Source organism: Perna viridis, chromosome 15 (genome assembly GCF_037379345.1).
Source record: "Perna viridis isolate PV_CMFRI_1.1 ecotype Kerala chromosome 15, ASM3737934v1, whole genome shotgun sequence".
NCBI classification, from domain to species: domain Eukaryota; kingdom Metazoa; phylum Mollusca; class Bivalvia; order Mytilida; family Mytilidae; genus Perna; species Perna viridis.
In genome coordinates this window covers 26077808-26096419 of record NC_142459.1, presented here as the reverse complement: position 1 = coordinate 26096419, position 18612 = coordinate 26077808, and the positions used below count along the sequence as shown (strand labels likewise).

Genomic DNA, 18612 nt, shown 5'->3' with positions numbered 1-18612 from the left:
GAAACGTTAGTAAAAACAAATATTAAATGAATACCATATGAGAAAAGACAACAATAGTAATGAGACATGTACACCTATAATCAGAAGATTGTCATGAATCACCAAAATATCACCACACTTGCTGTGTGTGATAGCCGATACACCTTGGGCGCTTAACTCTACCATGTTCTCTTTATATATAGCAATGAGTTGTAAAATTGGACATCCTTCGTCCAATAAGTTATTCATTTAAAACGAAAAATATATGGTTTAATATTAAACCATAAGGATAAAATGTTATAAGGTTAATGAGTACTACTGTTGTATGACTGAAAAGATACGAATGGAAAGACATGGCTGATTTGTTGAAGTTCATCTAGATATAAATACTACAAGCATTAAAATATTAACGGTGTTTAATGATTTCAAAATTAATGATTCAAAAATTCCAAAGAGATTGAAAAAATTTATTGAACATTCAACATTTTACACATCTATTGTAATAGTATGCATTAAATATATATCGACTACATTTTAGGTATAGTTGTCAGTATACATGTATTGATTACATTTCTAGTAACGGTTGTCATTATACACGTATTGATTATATTTATAGTTACGGTTGCCATTATACATTACCCTTTTTGAAAGCATTATACAGTAACGGTTTCTTAAACGAACAATGGAATCCCGCAAAAAAAATGTTAGATTTAGAAGAAAATCATTTCAGAACAAACGCCAATAAGACAATGACCTTAAGCATTGCATATTTTATGTTAAAGAGCTCCTGTCTAAATGGATCGTCTTGTTGAATTTAATTTAAATGTTAAAATATGTAAAAGTAATCTAGGGAACCAGGGTTCTAGCGGTAACCAAAAAATGTAATCCAGGGACAAAGACCAGACATGGAAAACAGACATACACAACAAAGAACATAAAGTAACTAAAATAATACATACAAAGTAACAACAGAAAATTAGCTACTCGAACTTCACTTAAAGCTGGAAGCATGGACAAAGTGTACCGGTAGGGTATGCGTTCTCTGCTTTTCTAGACACACCTGTCGAGATGATCATCAAAAGTCAGGTCCGGGGTAGACGAAAGAGGAAAGGAAAACTATGACACGTTGCACAAATCAGTTTTTATGGCGTAGATGGATACACCGTAACGATCCACGAGATGACAACCATAACACTTCTGTAATGATGACTTCAACCTTGTAACAACATAACCCTGTTCCAGAAACTGACATAACGTATGGGATGTGATATGAACACTTCATACGCAGGCGCTGAAGGGGTGTTGCCACAGATGAAATAAAAGTTGACGATTCTGAAAGAAAAGTCATCAAGTTTGTCGTAAAGTATGGTGAATAGTTTTCCTTTACTATTGACCTCTAAGTGTAGATCAAGATATGAAGCTGACTTTACAGTGTCTGTAGGATCCACATTAAATTAACACCTTTACGGGAGTAACAAATGTTGGGGTAGGACTGCAGACCCTCTTTGACAGCTTGAGTATAGAAGTTAAAAGTTTTATAATAGGTCTGGTGGTACATTTTGCAGATCCTGCTATGTAACGTTGTTTCCATGGATTCTTCTGGCGTTTAGGAATCCAGCACATAGACGGTTAATTGCAATCATCTTCTTTGGTAGAGAGACCAAAAGAGGATAGCACAGATTTATGGTTTTCCATAATATCTTCTACGGAGAGTGTGGTAGTAGTATATGTCTACCTCTGAAAATAAACATTGGATTAAAAAGTTTTGCAGACAAAAAACAATATTGTTTTGGGCTTTGTCCGCTAGTACGACAACATATTTGTCATATATAGTAGACAATGTGTTTGCTACATCGGGGTCTTTTGAAAACTTATGTGTTTGCACTCATTGAACTACATAAAGGTTTGACCGAGAATCAATGTTTTCATGTTCTCGTTCATCCATTTTCTTGCGTAGTCCTCCACGGCATTCATACGAATTTTAAAGTTACAATTCCAATTTATGAAGCGTGGTTCACGGTACTTGGGACCTTTAGATAGGATATTACGCAGAAAAATTTTGGATTCATTGGGTGAAATATAAGAATATGAAATAATCGGTGTTGATTTGTCTTTGAAATATGAGGTAATTTTATTGGTAACGTTTTTGTGGTGGAGGATGTTAGCGAAATGTGGCAGAAATGATCGTTTTTCTTCATCTTGAATTTTCACACAAACTGGTTTAAAGAGTATGTGGAAACCAATATCCAAAATGTTGGCAACACGTTTGTATAATTATGAGGAAGGGTCAGAAACAGGAGCGTCAAGAATTGTTTTGTAAAAGGAGTGTAGAAGAGTAAGAAATATAGAATAGTGTTTGGTTCGAGTGTGATGAAGTCCAAGAGGTTTTTGTCTGAAAGGGAGGATACCATCTATGGTAATATCATGTTACTTAGATGACGTATATAGTGGCGAAAAGTCAAAGTAAACAGAAGTGGCTTTTTGGCTTATAATGGATTTTTAAATTCAGGTCACAGAAAATTTCTTTCGAATTTACTACCATTACTTCCTTGTTTTCTTTATCATAATGTACAGCATTAGGATCAAACAACCTATCATCAACACATAAGAGAGTTTCACATTTATCTAAAAACAAACATATTCTAGTATTCGTCCATTGAAATACCTAGTAAGGCTGATAGATTTCTATTCGTATATGTAAAGATAATTTTGTAGTATGATCTAGGACAGCTACATTGTCATTTTCATAACTTGTATAGCACATTTTGTTTCATCTGTGTCTATACGTGAAAGATGTCAACAGGTTCATTATCACGTACTTTATCGATTTTCCCAGTACCCATGTTTATTATCTTAATACCTTTATTGGAATCACAAAAGACTAAGTTACCATGCAAATGTGTCAATAAACTAACCTTGTATTCTGTCTTAAGTGTTTTAATTACTTTACTGCTAATAACATCAATGATGGGATGTCTGATCGTTCAGCAGAACAAGCAACATGATCAATGATCATCATTGATTTTTGTAACATCATGAATACTACCTATAAGTTTTACTGATAATTTTGGAGAACCATCAGGTTTTGCTATAAATACTTACCTGCTTCTCCAATTCCCCCCCAAAAAAACCATCAAACCGTTCGACATATTACAACAACCGTAAAAGGTACTTTTACTTAAATTAAACTCTTGCTTCATTGCTTAATAAGTCTGTTCTGTACCTTCTTCTGGGCTGTGTTTGGTTTGACTTTCTCTACTAATAGCGGTTTAATTTCTCTTGATATTTTTATAATATCGAATAATTTCATTCCAAAAAGTGTATTTTCTGATATTTCATGTTCCACCATTTCTATGTGTACATGGTTCATTGCTCCTCTGTCAGATGACTGCTGAAATGTCTCCTCTGAATCTTTAACTTCCTTCTCCATCTTTCTAATTCCTAAATATGTTTGGAAATTTGATACATGTTTTTCTCTATTTTATCTTTTTGCTCCAGAATTTCTTCAAGATATTGTTCGCTTGATTTTAGGACTTTAATGGTGCCGCAATTTCATTTGATTTTACTTTAATGACTGAATCTAGTGCTGAAAGCGTTTTGTTTTCAAGCTTTTTCAGTAGGTCCATTAGTATTTGTGTTCTTTCTTTTACTTGTGTTGTTATTTCTTTTCTTTGTCTCTCTATGTTATCAACATTTTCAATTCTATCCTTAATAGCCCTAAATAATATTTGATGTATTGCCCCCAAATCTGTCCATCCATCTTCAAAAAACAGTTGATGTTTTTATATAATGGATAACAACGTTAATATCAAGAGTGTCTCCACACTTTTTGTCTGAATCAAATAGACATTTCCTGAAAACAGGACAATCATGTAACCTACAATAATACTGGTACTTTTCCTGGTGCTTTTCACAACGTAGTTTAACATTGAGTATAAAAGGAGGCAGGTTGCGGTAATCTTCATATGAGATAGTGGTATGGTTCTTAGTTCCTTGTTTCACTTCATGTTGTTTGCTGCAGGATAGACAGAGAAACTCTTCACATAGAGGACACCATACTTTTGGTTCTCTCTTTCGTTTTATCATGGAACAGACACTGCAGTCGTGTGATGTCATCTTCACTTGGTGTTTAAAAGAAAAATATGCTTCAATTTCAAATTTTGTTTGATAGGAACACTTATATAACCCCTTGTTAATCGTTCCAAGTATTGAATATCCTTTTTTTTAGAAGTTTCGGAAAACACAAACTTATACAACTACAAGGTAAAGATCGAACTTAGTGTTATTGAGATAAATTAAGAAACACAAGCAAGATTAGTATAGATCCCACCTTACATTGTGTTCAAATTTGGACGCAGCATAGGTTTCATTTTACGACGAAAATGCAAAAAGACATAAATAAGAAAAATACGCGGGCAAGCTCACTTCGTGATCCCCCGCTCATCTATCTTTTTTGAAAAAAAAACAGGATTTGTGGATGTGAAGATCCCCCCCACCTTGGGCGACAAATGGCAGAATTAATGTTTTGCATCAGGAAACAACACCAATCTGATGGAATAATACATGGGTGAATTATGGCAACATGCAATACAGAGCATGTGTAAACTTCATCAAATTCTATAGATGTTTTTGGAATGTATAAGGAACTAAAAACACCATCAAAATAATAAGACTCTATCTGGATGACATTAAAGATCACCATCTGTAAAGGAATATATTTAGTCTGTTTGATAAGCATATCTTTATGTTGTTAATTAGCAAAGGTAAAGGTTACAGACACAAAAATCAAGATGTATATGGCATATGTTTTATGCAAATGCCTTTTATGAGCCATTGTTGTTTACTCTTAACGCTAAAAGGGGCATTAAACTATGGAAATGACCCCAAAATATCAGTTTCCTTCTCATACATGTAACATATAAAAACATATTTAAAAAATGAAGATGTGAATGTTATGAGGCATATGTTCATTGTATACAATTCCAGTGTTACTTGTAATCATTGTTATGTTTGTCATTTTTAGAGAAAGTACATGTAAAAGTTAGGCAGATCTTATGATATGGTTGACACGGGGTAAATTCTTGTACAGTGAACTTTTTGTTCAAATGTAATGTATATATCATATGTAAGTCAAAAAGGCAAAGTTTCTTTCAGTTCGACTATGGATGCCTCAGAAAATGATTTTAAAGTTCCCTAACAAAGCAAATGAATTCTGCTTAAATTAAAGAGTTGTCTCCATCTCTTCAATAAATTTCAATGCCTTCTGAGTAAGTTATTTCTTTTTATCGTTGAAGTTAATGAAAAACAAACTTTCAATTTTGAGAAACGATGCACTTGTGATATATATATATAAATGGACGTACATTTTTTAGAACAAAATTTCCCATATGCCACCACTGTCTGATTTTTGTATGGGCTACTTTTTAATTTTAACATGCAAATATTGTAAAATGTAATACATCCCCACGAAAAAAGGCTACATATTTTGATTTTTGTCATTAAGTTCCTTTATAGGTCTATATGATGAAATGTATAATTATTCAATCCAATTTATCTGCTCTTAGGACATACTTTACTTTGAAAAGTTTATATTGTATTTTACTGGCATTTAATGAGTTTTTTTTTTTAATTTCACAATCTCCTTACAAAGTTTTGTTTCGTGATTAGAGAGTCCGTTTATATGTGTATTTATTGTCAACATCATGTATGACACACCTTGCTAACTGTCCATCAACAACATCGCAGAAACTCGGGCATTTTCCAATCTCACACAGAATAGGACATTTTCCGTCACGCAGTGAATATTAGTAAGCAACCTCATTGACTAAAAACATAGAAATTAAGAACAAGCAAGACCTCATTACTCAATTCATATATGGAATATCGGTGATCAATTTGTAGGACGATGTCTGATATAATTACTCATATTTATGCATTTTTAGATTGTAAAACATAATCTAACAATATTTTAAAGTTAAAATGGCACAATAGTGTATAATGTGGTAAAAACAAAAACCAAAAAAAAAAAAAAAACACACAAAAACGAAAAAAGAAACATTCTTTGTTTAGTTCTCAAAATAATATAAAATTTAATTTAAGAATGAAGAATGGTTTGTCTGTTTGTTTGTTTGTTGGCTTCTGTCTTCTGTTTGTTGTTTTAGTTAAGAGCGCATGAACACATCAAGAAACATGATGAAAGTGATTTATATAACGAAGAGCTGCATATTGCTGCATATTTAGTCTCTTCCCTGGAACAGTAAACTACGGCTTTGAATAAACAATGAATAAGTCAGAAAATTGTCTTACAGAATTATTGGAAACAAAATGGCAGTTTAGTTAAGGACAATCTGATGTTACTATTGTTATTTTTCATATTTATATTTTGTTCAATAAACATATCGGTTATTGTAAAATAAAAACAACTCATATCGTCAGCTTTCCCCATTCCATATTACCGCAACCCAATTCTGCGTTACCCATTTTTGGTCCATCCACCATTGTCCCATTTCCTAGTCTCATTCCCCATTTATAATAACTATCGGCACATACGAATTTTTTCTTTATAAACAATATGTTGAAATGATAATAAACGCAAAATTATAAATAAGTTCCTTTTGAAAGTGTTGACAAAGTAATATCAACACTTTTCTTTCACCCATTCTTGCCCCATTCAAATGTTCCATTGCCTGATGTCGTTTTACCCAATGCCCGATGCCCAAATAAAATTTGAAGTCGACCCAAAACAGATACAACAGATGTTATAGGTAAGGACTTGGTCATTGTTGTAGTAGTTAAATAGAGTGCGACAGCTATAACAGTAAATGGTTTGCCAGTGTAGAAAGTATTATAGTCGAGAAGTTGCACAGTGTTGTAGATGCTACAGCATTTGGGGCGTAGTTGTATAAGTTTTATAGGTGGAGTATTAAATTTTACAGTAAAATTTGGCAAGTATGATAGCTCTTAGAGGGGAAGAGTAAGCAAGTGTGTTACAGAATTGGAGCTTGGCAACGTCAAAGGTGTACAGAGAAGGATATTGGTAGTATCACAGATGTTACTTGGAGTGTCGAGGATTTATCTTGAATAATCTATTTTATTGTATTCCTAGATTTTGCATTTTATATCTCATTTTGTTTTCTGTAAAAGCCTTCAACCGGGTTCCAATTTAAAACTTATAAGTTGCTATCTCTAACTTTTCAGGGATTTTGTGTGGATGAGGTTAATTTGATTAAAATTATTTGCAAGATGCCATGCGTTATGTACAATTTTAATTCTATCTATCTAAATATTCTATAATATATCAAAAACCCTTGAAATAAGTTTTTATTACATGAATTGTTTTGTTTTGTTTTTTTGTTTTCTTTTTTTAGGACAGCTTCATTTGTATTCTTTGTTGTATTTGACATTATGATATAAATTTACATTTAAACATGTCTTTAGACAACATTCAAGCAGTGTCATAACCAAAGTCAGCAGAGGTGGACCTTATTAATCTCAAACCAGTGTTTTAGATTAACCATGCCAAAAACCAGGCATTTAAATTTTAGCACTAGTCTGAACGAGGTCCAATATCCTCAATTTTTCCATGCAGGACCATTGAATCTTAATTCACCAAAGTCATGGGCATACCATTATAACTTAATATTTACTCTTATTGAGGAACTTTTACTTTTTTACTTATGGACCTTTTGTTTAGGATGAAAAAAATCCAGGATCTTTTACTCTTGAAAGTAAATCAGAACTCCTGGACTAACAGCCAAAGAAGAAAATTCTCAGTTTAGAATTTTTTTCTCTAGTTTCGTGGCATCAAGGACTGAGTGAAACTTAATATAAAATTTAGAAAACCTTATTGGAAATCTTAATAACATCAACAAGTTATATAAATTGACAAAAAGGTCTTACATGAAATTCAGTTTCAGAATTCATTTTCTTTACTATTAAAGATATAACTTTGGAACAGTTGTCATTACTCTTAATTTCTAAAACTGAACTGAAATTGAATTAATATGTACTCAAACACTTACTGGTATGTGAAAAGAAAAGGACTATTGTTATGTAACACTATAGTATATGTAGACTGAGATACCAGTTTTCGTGGTTTATGTGCGTTTGGTAAACCACGAAATATGGTATCCAATGAAAAGGAAATTCCCCATTTATTTGTATGAAAGAGTTGTCAAATCAAATTACAGCTACACATTTAACAGAAATCCAACACAATTTATTTAAAGTTAATTGACAGTTTGCTCATCGAATGTAGAAAAGCGAGTTGAAAGTTACAAAAGAATAATGGGAAACGCCGTTTACCCCCCTTTGATGGGGAAATTGTAATGCATTTAATATGATCATTTATACCTTAAATTACTGACACTGAAATAAGAAATGAATGCCATTTCTGCATTTCAGATAAAGTCAAATGACAGACTTGTATTTTTTCCACCATCCGGTCCACTGCCTGATTGTTACTGAGAAAAGCACTTATTTCTTACTTGAATATACCTCAACCAAAATTAATAAGTTCTCATGTACTTAGTCAATTTATTCCGCATGAAAACTTTAATATTTTTTTGAAATTGCATTAAAGCTTACTTGGTAATGTTTGGTCTATGTGCTTATCCAATAATTATTTAACTCATTTAAAAAAAATGTGAAAAGTTGATAATTGCTGTTTTTTGTTTAAGTTGGAATAATGAGCATATACATTTTTTTGTACGACGGATAAGTATATTTTTTCACACACAATTATTGTTTTTATTACAACAGCAACTAGAATTATTCGGTTGACCAAAATTGATTTCGATGTTTCTTAATTACTTTGTTAATGTGTACATAAAATACAGAGACGTGCCAAAAGGATTGAGTCATTTGTGGAGTTTCCCTTTGTTTCTATGCAAATTCACATTTTCAACAAAAAAGTATTTGAAAAGTTGTTTCTTGTTGAATTTGCATGATTTTTCATAAATGATAAAAGCAATATCTGAAATTTTGCTATTTACTTTGAAAAAATATTTTCTGACTAAAAGCGAACGAATTTTGGCACCTTAATTACCGAGACAATTGATGACATTTTTACTTTATTTTCAGCTGAATTTATAACACTGATTTCTTCTGTATGAAACTCTCTGATACTTCTGAAAATGATATCAAACTACAAAAGTTCTACTTTAACTTTTTCTTGTTAGCAGTAATTTTTTTTTTCAGAATTATCAGTTGAGACATTGTTTTAGAAATCGAAGTACCTATGTACCGAGTCGTTTATATCGATCGTTTGAATTTTTACGTCTTAAATGATAGTCAAATTGCAAAAATATGGGACAAAAAGAAAATATGGGGTCGAATTCAAACGTATCTTAACACAAGCTTACTGTTATAAATGGTTAATATTGGCTCTGATTCCGAAGGACATTAAAAAAAAGCACACACACACACCAAAATTTATGATCATCGTAGCAGTGTGCAAGTTTGCTTAATATTCAGGTCAAATATCGGTTAACCTGGAACACCTAGATGAATTATGGAACAAAAGAATAAAAAAGATACTGTCTGACAAAGTGCATAATTAAGCTACAAACTACTTGTTGGCCATTCGAAGATTTTGATTTTCAGGTCGAAACTTAAGATTTAAGCCAAATTAAGACACCTACGTGTCATTTAAAAGCGCTTAGTTTCTGGGCACCTACAGTTTCAGAGACACGTACATTCTACATAAACGATAAAGTTTCAGAATGTAGTTTCACCAATCGTGTCTGGTGTAGGAAACAATAGCCATGTACTTTCAAGGCCCTGGAACACACATGGCTCTATTAAAATGACATTCACATAGCCAAATAGAATGATTATTGCAAAAGCAATGACACCAGATAAAAAAATGACACAATTCCCGAGAAATGCATTATCGAAATTTTGCAAATGATTGGAAATATGATGAAATAACAGAAGATGGTTTTTTATTACAATATTTTAACTAGCGCATCTAATAGAGAGTTATGTTTGCATACAAAAACAGCTGATATGGCTACATGTTCCTATTGGTGAGTATACACATGAGAAATAAATGTTATTTTCTGCAAACAGTATGTTTTGGAAGCAAACTTTGTTGTTTGCAATAAGCCTTTTTTATTTTGAATTAAAAGATTTGTGTTTAGAAGTCGAATTTTTTTTTCTAGTACATTTCAAATATGTTTAGGCAAATATCTTCAATGTATTTGTGAATTTTAGAAAATGCTTACTACATGGATGTAATCTTTGTTGACCATCAATTACAAAATCATATATTATTGTTTTCATTTCAAACTTGGATTAATTGATGATAGTTGGATTGAATTGCTTCTTCGATAGTTTTTCCTAACAATGTAAAATTGTCACTAAATTTCCTAATAAAAAGGGAGAGGACAATTTTTTAAAATTATAACAAATTTAACAGAAAGTAAGAGGTACCATATACATTTGGCAAGGGGTCTAGGGGCCACTGAAGGCCCCTAGTGGGTCCAGGGCAATGCCTTGGTGGGGGGTCCGGGGACCAAGCCCCCTGGAAGCTCCCGGATATTGGATATCAGCCATTTTGAGATTTAAATTTTGACTTGAAAATATGGGATTAAGTCTGCAATATTTGCTTCAATATATGAATTTGAAATCAAGATATATCATATATGATGAATCATAACTGATTTAGTCTCAAAACCCTGAAATCTAGGAGCTCCCCTTGATTCCCACCAGATCCGTTTCCAGACTAATGCTGTTAAACTTTGTTGACTGTTTATTTTTTTTTTATTTTGATAAATGTCATATTTTGTTCTTAGGCTTTTATTTACTTGTTACAAAATTTGAACACTAACACATGGAAATGAAAGCATAGGAACAAAACTAAACATTTATTAAATGAAATTCCATAACATGTGGTGGTTCCTAGTGCTGATTAAATAATTATCATAATGAAACTTTGTTGTTGTTTATTGCCTAATTATTACTGTGACATGTAGAGCAACTGCATGTGTATGGCAAGCCAAAGTGGACAAAAATCAATATTTTGTAATATTAGAAAATGAATTTTTAATATTACAAAATCATTTTTTTAATATTATTAAAAAATATTTTTTAATATTAGAAAACATCACACAGTTTGTAATATTACAAATTGAATATGTAATATTAGAAAATGAGTTTGTAATATTAGAAAATTAATTTGTAATATTAGAAAATCACTTTGTAATATTGCAAAATCAGTCACATTTTTTAATATTACAAAATGATTTTCTAATATTAAAAAATAGTACATATAATTGAATACATCAAATCCATTTTCTAATATTAAATGATCGTTTTTTAATATTTGTAATAGAACGGAGCAGGAACGATTTTTAAAACTAGAATCTAACAGAATTTTTCAAAATTCCGCTGAAAAATTACGTGCCCGCTACCATTCCGTTTCAAAAGTAACAAGCTCTGCCTACTCTCTATTACAGTTCAGAATGTCAACAAAACAGGGTCTCTCGTGGAAAATTATCGAAAATGCAATAATAAATGTAATTTTTGGAGAAAATTTGGTATCAGCATACAGGAAAATGATTCCGGAATCGAACAAGGTAGGTGTGACATGCAGAAATTCAACTTGAAAGTCGTTACAAGCGGTTGAAGGGCGATATTCCGCGGTACCGCTAAATCTCCAACTTTTTGTATGGCACAACGTTCTGACCCCAACCCGACATATCAATATCCAAATAAAAAAGAGGAGGGTTGCAGGGTCAGAGGAAATTCAGACTATATAAGGTAGTACAATACAGTTAGGTCATTTCTGAAAATTTGGTCTCATTTTGTTGAAATAAAGCTGTTTTCAGGCAGCCCGCACAGAAATTTCTAGTGTTTTGTCATAAAAAAGTGCATATTTTTTTAAATCCTTGGTGTGTGGAGGTTCAAGTCATTTATAAAAATTTTATTGATTATTCTTATAAAATCCAGTAGCCATGGTAACATATTGAAAAAAAAATATTACCTGGTTTTAGTACAAATCAGGGGCACCTTTCCAAAACTAACAGCCAAATACTATGTTTTATAAAATATCAGGCACTTAGACACTACCACAGGATGAAAGCATGCATGGAGTAAGTGAAAAAAGATAAAAATAATAAGACCCTTTTTGATTCATTCTCTCACAATTTTAGTCCCAAAAGTTCGTGCGAAATCAGCCATCTGATGCTGAGGAGAGAACCTAATACGACAGGAGACTGAAACGTTCCGGATACAATTTTTCATTTAAATTACACCTGTTTACCATAACATATATTACATCAGTCTATGTATAAATGCTTATCTACATTTAAACAATATATCCACCAAATTTCAACTTGTAATTTTAAATTTTACAAAATTTGACCGGGTTAACTTGGTGTGCAAAACAGTGCGCCTTAATGTAACTGTATTGTGCACCCTTAGCGATTAGATTCTCACGCGGACCTCGATGAAGACACCAATAGATATAAACAATATAAAGACTAAAGATCACAATTTTGGAGACATACCCGTAGCCTACAGACGGAACAATCTTAGATACCTATTTACTAGAATTTTCCTCATGATTTTTTTTGCTTTTATTTTATTCTGCCGGTACCAGACGCTAACGTAGACAGGTAAAAGTAGAGGGTACTGGCTCTTAATGAAAGCACTGTATCATAAAAAATAAACTGTTATCACAGAATTATATATCGCTTTCTCTGTTGGTCGATATAAGTTTTAAAATTATTTCTAGCAATTTTGATTTTAATTTGCCCTAAATTGAATAAATAATACAATAACTTTAGTCTTTAAAAATTTCATTGCCCTTCATGTTAAACTGACCTAATCAGTAAACTTAACGTTAACATTAAATTTTCGAAGTCAATAGACCATGACTGCGGGGGTATACATGTAAAATCATGTCACATTGTATCTAATTTGATACTAATGCAACTGCATACCAAATGTCATTGACCTAGCATAAGTAATTCATGCTTAACTGTCCATATCAGAAAACTTAACGTTAAGTTTAATGTGGACGCCAACGCCGATGACAATGCCAGAAAAGCAAAACCTAAGTCTCCCCTTCTGCGACTTTCATCGCAGGCGAGACAAAATCTGATGTTCAAACCCTGTACTATATAGAATGAAACGCCAAACGGATGCCAAATGAATAACATTTTCGATGAATTGGAAATTGTGACACCTTATTTTTATTTGCTTAACTGATATAACATTATGAGAAGTGGTTGTATTAAAAAAAGCCAACATTAAATGAACTTTCACTTCAGTAACAAATTACCTTAGTTCATAAAATTTAGGATTTAACCATTGCTTGGATGTCAATTTCCACATAAAACATGACAAGTAAAACTCACAGTCTATGGACACAATACCTCACAAATCATGGACACTTCCTTATGTTCACATTACAATATAAATGTATGTATATCTAGTAGTATCTGAACTCGCAGTTCATGGACAGGTGAACTCACAGTCTATGGACACAATACCTCACATATCATGGACACTTCATTATGTTCACTTTACAATACAAATGCATGTGCATCTAGCAATAAAAATTTATGTATATCTAGTCAGGGATGTCATTAGAAGACAGCAACTGGTGAAATTGGCCAACAACATGCTCAACTAACACCGGCTACTTGAAATAAAAATTTGTGAAATGTCGATAAATAAATTTCCAGTTGAAGTATGTTCATCTAGTTCTACGCATCCTCCATTAATTACAAATTATCAATGATTGTTCGTTTACCTAATTTGTCAGATCGTCGATTTCCCTTACATCTAAATATAGTTCATTTGTCTTCTTTTAGGAGAATTTATTTTAATTGGCCAATCAAAATGCGTATATCTTGCCGAAAATGCAATCGGCAATACTCACAGTCTATGGATACAGACCTCATAAATCATGGACACTTACTCTGTGTCATTACAAATCAACTGTATGTAAAAGTATCTGCATGCACAATCTTCTGACACCGTTAAATACCTATGTGATTTTCCTACCCTTTTGAATTTGGAAAAATGTCACGTAACATTTGACTTGGGAATCAAAACACTACTTTCAAGAATATTTTACTTAAAGTTTTAGTGATTATTGAAACTATATCATCAATTTACTATGAAGTTTTCATTTTCCATATCCCTAAGAAGGATAATTCTAATTTGTGACTATAAAATCAGAGCATCTTTCAACAAATAAGGTTAACGAAAAAAGGCAAATAAAGATTTTACTTCAGCTGTAATAGTTAGGAAAATCATGACTGCAATTGGAAAATTTTCTAACCTTTTACCATTGGGACAGGGGCCCATATTTGGCCCTAAAATAAGGCTGGGAAAATTGCTTTTTAAGTATCTGAGCTTAAAGCATATATATGGACAACATAAAACTTTGGAAATCATTGACAAGTAAACTCACAGTCAATGGACACGGATGCTTACTCTCAAATCACCATTCAACTCTTAACTCACAATCTATGGACATCATAGAACTTCATATAATATGGACAAGTAAACTCATAGTCAATGGACATCAGACCTCATAAAACAACGACTCTTATTTGGTTTCCATTACGATATTAATGCATGCACATGAAGACCTAGATAGATTTTTAAATTTCCTGTTTTCCTCATGGATGGAGTGTGGTCTCTCTGACACTTACCCCATATCTTTTCATTTTCATATTGTGGAAAAATATCAAATTTATTTGTACAAACTTTAGAAAACAGTATAATCGCAAGGCTCTGCAGAGTGCAATTACCAGTTTTGCAACAAGTACAAATGAATTTGGTATTTTCCAGCAATATACATTGTACATGTGTACATGTATTGTTTTTATCCTACAATTCCTTAATGATGCGTATATGATCAATTTAAATTCAAATTGTTACAAAAGTTCGAAGAATTGAGTTTCTTGAAAAACACCAATGTATTTGGAGACACCTTTCAATTTTTTTTTTGCCGAAGCTATATTATCGGCCTGATCTTAATGCATTAGGATGACAGGACAAGTTATTCGTCTATTATATGAATAAAGCTTTAATATATTTGACAACTGTTTTGGTATGATAAAACAGTTGATTGCAACAAGTTTTTATATTGCAACTAGTAATTTTTATTTCCTGAAGATACAGTGAAAAAAGATAGTATGTGTATTGTCAGTTTCATCATGAATTACTTTTTTTGAAAGTTTCATACTTTGAAATTTATGTAACAATTTAAATAGCTGTCATTGTATAGTCAATGTAAGATCAAAGACTTGAAATATGCTTTCTGTATTCAGCATGAAACAGGCCATTTCCCAGATTCTAAGCCTCATACAAAAAAACCTTATATTTTCTGATATAGACCTAATATTGTACATATATATGTATATATATATACATGTATATCTTAAAGTAATAATCTTTTTGCTGTAGCTTTCCATTATTCTATTTGCAAAGAAAATATGTTATTTACCTGATCGCAATTGAAATTAATTCCATTTAGACAACAAAATGATGTCACAGAAACCACATCTTCAAGTTTTTCAAATTCAACTCCAAAATAGTCTCGATAATCTCTCATTTCCATCAACAGTTTGCCAGTGATGTTTTTACACAACAGGAAAGACAAAACTTGGATAAAAGCCTGATGTGACTCAAAATAGACCAGCCACTTGAGTAACATAATTAAAATTATGTCACATTTCCTGTCCTGTCCAAAAGCACATTATTACTCAAATGCTTCCCAATGATATATGAGGTTGAAAGAAGTAAATTATGTGGTCAAATTAAAGAACACAACATTTTCAGTTTTTGTTAATAAAAAAACTTACTCTTGATTGAAATAATTGTGTCCACTCTAAAATACTTCCTGAATGAAATGGCAAGTTATTATTACTACTGTAGTGTTTAACAATATAACATAGTATTAAGATAAGCAATATGAATATGTAGGTTCACATTCACATGTCTCCTCCATTGTGTACATCTAGACAAAGAGTTATTTCCTGTGTACATATGTAATTAAGCTGTTAATTTTGGGACCCTTAACTACCTAAGGTTTAAGCTATAACAACTAAAGTCCAGGATATATCTTAAAAATTAATTAGTTCATACTTACATTTCTTAATTGATGTTCATCATGGATTTTCCCGCCTTTTATAAAAACTTCTGCCAACCTGGAGTCTTCTGATGGTAAAGACAAGAGGCAGTCCGAATTAATCCTTTCTGAGTTGGCCAAAGAATTGAGGTTTATGTGGTTATTTGTTTGCCTGAACAGGAATTATGAGCTTCCCAGGGATTATGAGCTAAGCTCATAAATCTTGCAAAATTATTTGTCCAGACAATGCCTAGGTGTTTACTTGAACTGTGTTAAAAAAATTCTTAAGTCAAAAGACTATATTATGTCCATTGACCATGGACTTGCATAGACTGTTCAAATTGAATAGTCTCCCTTTGACCATAATTCAATTAGGAGCATCTTGTCTTAAGGAGTCTGTGGTATGCAAAGGTACAGTCAGTGATAACTGGTGGACCAGATCCTTTTACCTCAGCACTTACAACATCACTGTGCTGAAAATCGATGAAATTGATGAAATTATACTGCTAGAACTACTGAAAATGATACTTAGTGAGGAAGCAGTCAATAGCATGAGAATGTTCCACACAACAAATAAAAATGAAGGAGTTCATCGTGCATTGAGTGTGAGTTTACCAAAAAATGTAACTCATGGAAAAAACATGGAAGGCAGACTTCATTCTGCAATACACAGGACCAACAACAGACCTGGTACATCAGCCAAGATGGAAAGCAAAGAGTTGAACATTAAAGTGTCTGAAGACTGTGAGACCTTCTTTGATAAAATGGACAGAGAGTATACTTACAAAAGGACTTATGAGCAGAAACCTGAAGTAAAGACAAGGAGGTTACAACAGGCAGCTGTCAGACTGGAGGAATACAAGATTTATAAAGAGCTCCACAAAAAGAGACCAGACTATGTAAAAGGGCAACTAGATCCTGTACCAGATGAGCTGATGCATGATGCATACTGCAAGAAGAAGATGCCTAAGTAAAAGACAGACAGCTTAAAAAAAATCAGAGGTCCTTTTAAGGACCACCCAAATCTTTCAAAAAGATTTCTTATATTGATACGAATAAAATGAAATTTAATGAATAAATGAACACTTTCCCCTGCCCATTTTCTTTTAAATCCATTAAAATACCTAAATTATTATCTGGCATCTTCAGGTGCACTAAACAGGGCGGAAAAGGGGCAATGTGACCTATACATTCCCCTTTCGACACACGTTTGCATACTGTTGTTGAAACCATGTGTTTCCAACACCAGATGGGCTACATGTATGCATTTGGTATTGTGGCACAGGTGTGATACATCAACAGCTGCTAACTGTGCAGCCCTATGCTGTATCATGTATGCAAGCCTGTGCACATATAATAATTTCCACCCGATGGCACCAGGAAATCTACAATTTATGACCCCTTATTTGCCATTTGGTGTACATGACCCTGTCCAAATAAAACACTCTCCATTTAGTCCAAGGGCACATTTTTCCTCTAGCTTTTTCAAGCAAGATTGAGTAGGAATATTTCTCAAAAAGAGGATTTGGTACCCCTCAAAACCACAAAAAAGTCCATATTTGAGATATCCAACCCCTATCTTTTGAAATATGGCTAAAATATGCAAAATTTCCTCAAAATATAGTAAATTTGATATATTTCAATAGTACTGTACCTCTACTACACATATGAAACATAACAATACTCACCAATACGAAAATGTAGCCATATCAGCTGTTTTTGTATGCAAACATACCTCTCTATTAGATGCGCTAAAGTTAAAATATTGTAATAAAAAACAATCTTCTGTTTTTTCATCATATTTCCAATCATTCTACAAAGTTTTGATCAAATCGGTCCATTATCATGTCCACAAACCAGCTTCAAAGACAGCTACCCAAAACTGTTTTCAGCTCTTCTTTCTTATTTGAAAAATTCAAAAAGTTAGATATGACCACTTTTTTCAATATTGCAATAACTTTTTTACTTTTTGAGATATTTTCACAAACTAAAGTGTTTTTTTCTCTTGGATAATTATAGTATTTGAATTACAAATTTTCTTTTATCAGAATAGTTTCAAAGAGGTCTAATTTTTTTTTCAAATTCCAAATATGGAAAAATAAAGAATTGAATCAAATGAAGCTAAAATTAAAAATATTTCTACTTCATCAAAAAAATAGAAAAAAATATTATAAATTACTTTAATGATTCAGAAAACAGTCCCAATTTACAGATTCTTGATAAGTTGAAAAGTATTTGTGTAAATAATTATTTTCTACAGGTGCCGATATGACCAATAATCTAAAGGCTCAGGGTTGCATACTCATACATAAAGTTCTTCAGATAAGAAAATTTTTGAATAATTACACAGGTATTTTAGGAAATGTTCATCACAGCAAGTTTTTTTCTTCACATTTTAAAGAAAACAAAATTGATTTATCACATTTGGGTCTCAAAGAACGAAAATTATAATATAGTGGTGCAAAAATGGTCAATTTCATTTTTTTTTTTCTAAAGGCATTTTATTTTTTTTACTAGTATCTACTTAAAAAGTACAAAAA

General features: G+C 32.1%; 1 long non-coding RNA gene across 4 annotated transcripts; it reads right to left on the bottom strand.

Moving 5' to 3' along the window:
- Positions 1-432: 432 nt before the first annotated feature.
- LOC148597617 (uncharacterized) lies at positions 433-16721 on the bottom strand. 4 transcript variants are annotated; one of them, XR_015919072.1, is made up of 3 exons: positions 15449-15781; positions 3203-4100; positions 433-1716 (listed from the first exon to the last, which is right to left on the bottom strand). It is a non-coding gene; the product is annotated as an uncharacterized LOC148597617 (long non-coding RNA). The 4 variants fall into 4 exon arrangements; XR_015919074.1 differs by lacking the exons at positions 3203-4100; positions 15449-15781 and adding an exon at positions 16094-16721; XR_015919075.1 differs by lacking the exons at positions 3203-4100; positions 15449-15781 and adding an exon at positions 15807-16073.
- Positions 16722-18612: the final 1891 nt, after the last annotated feature.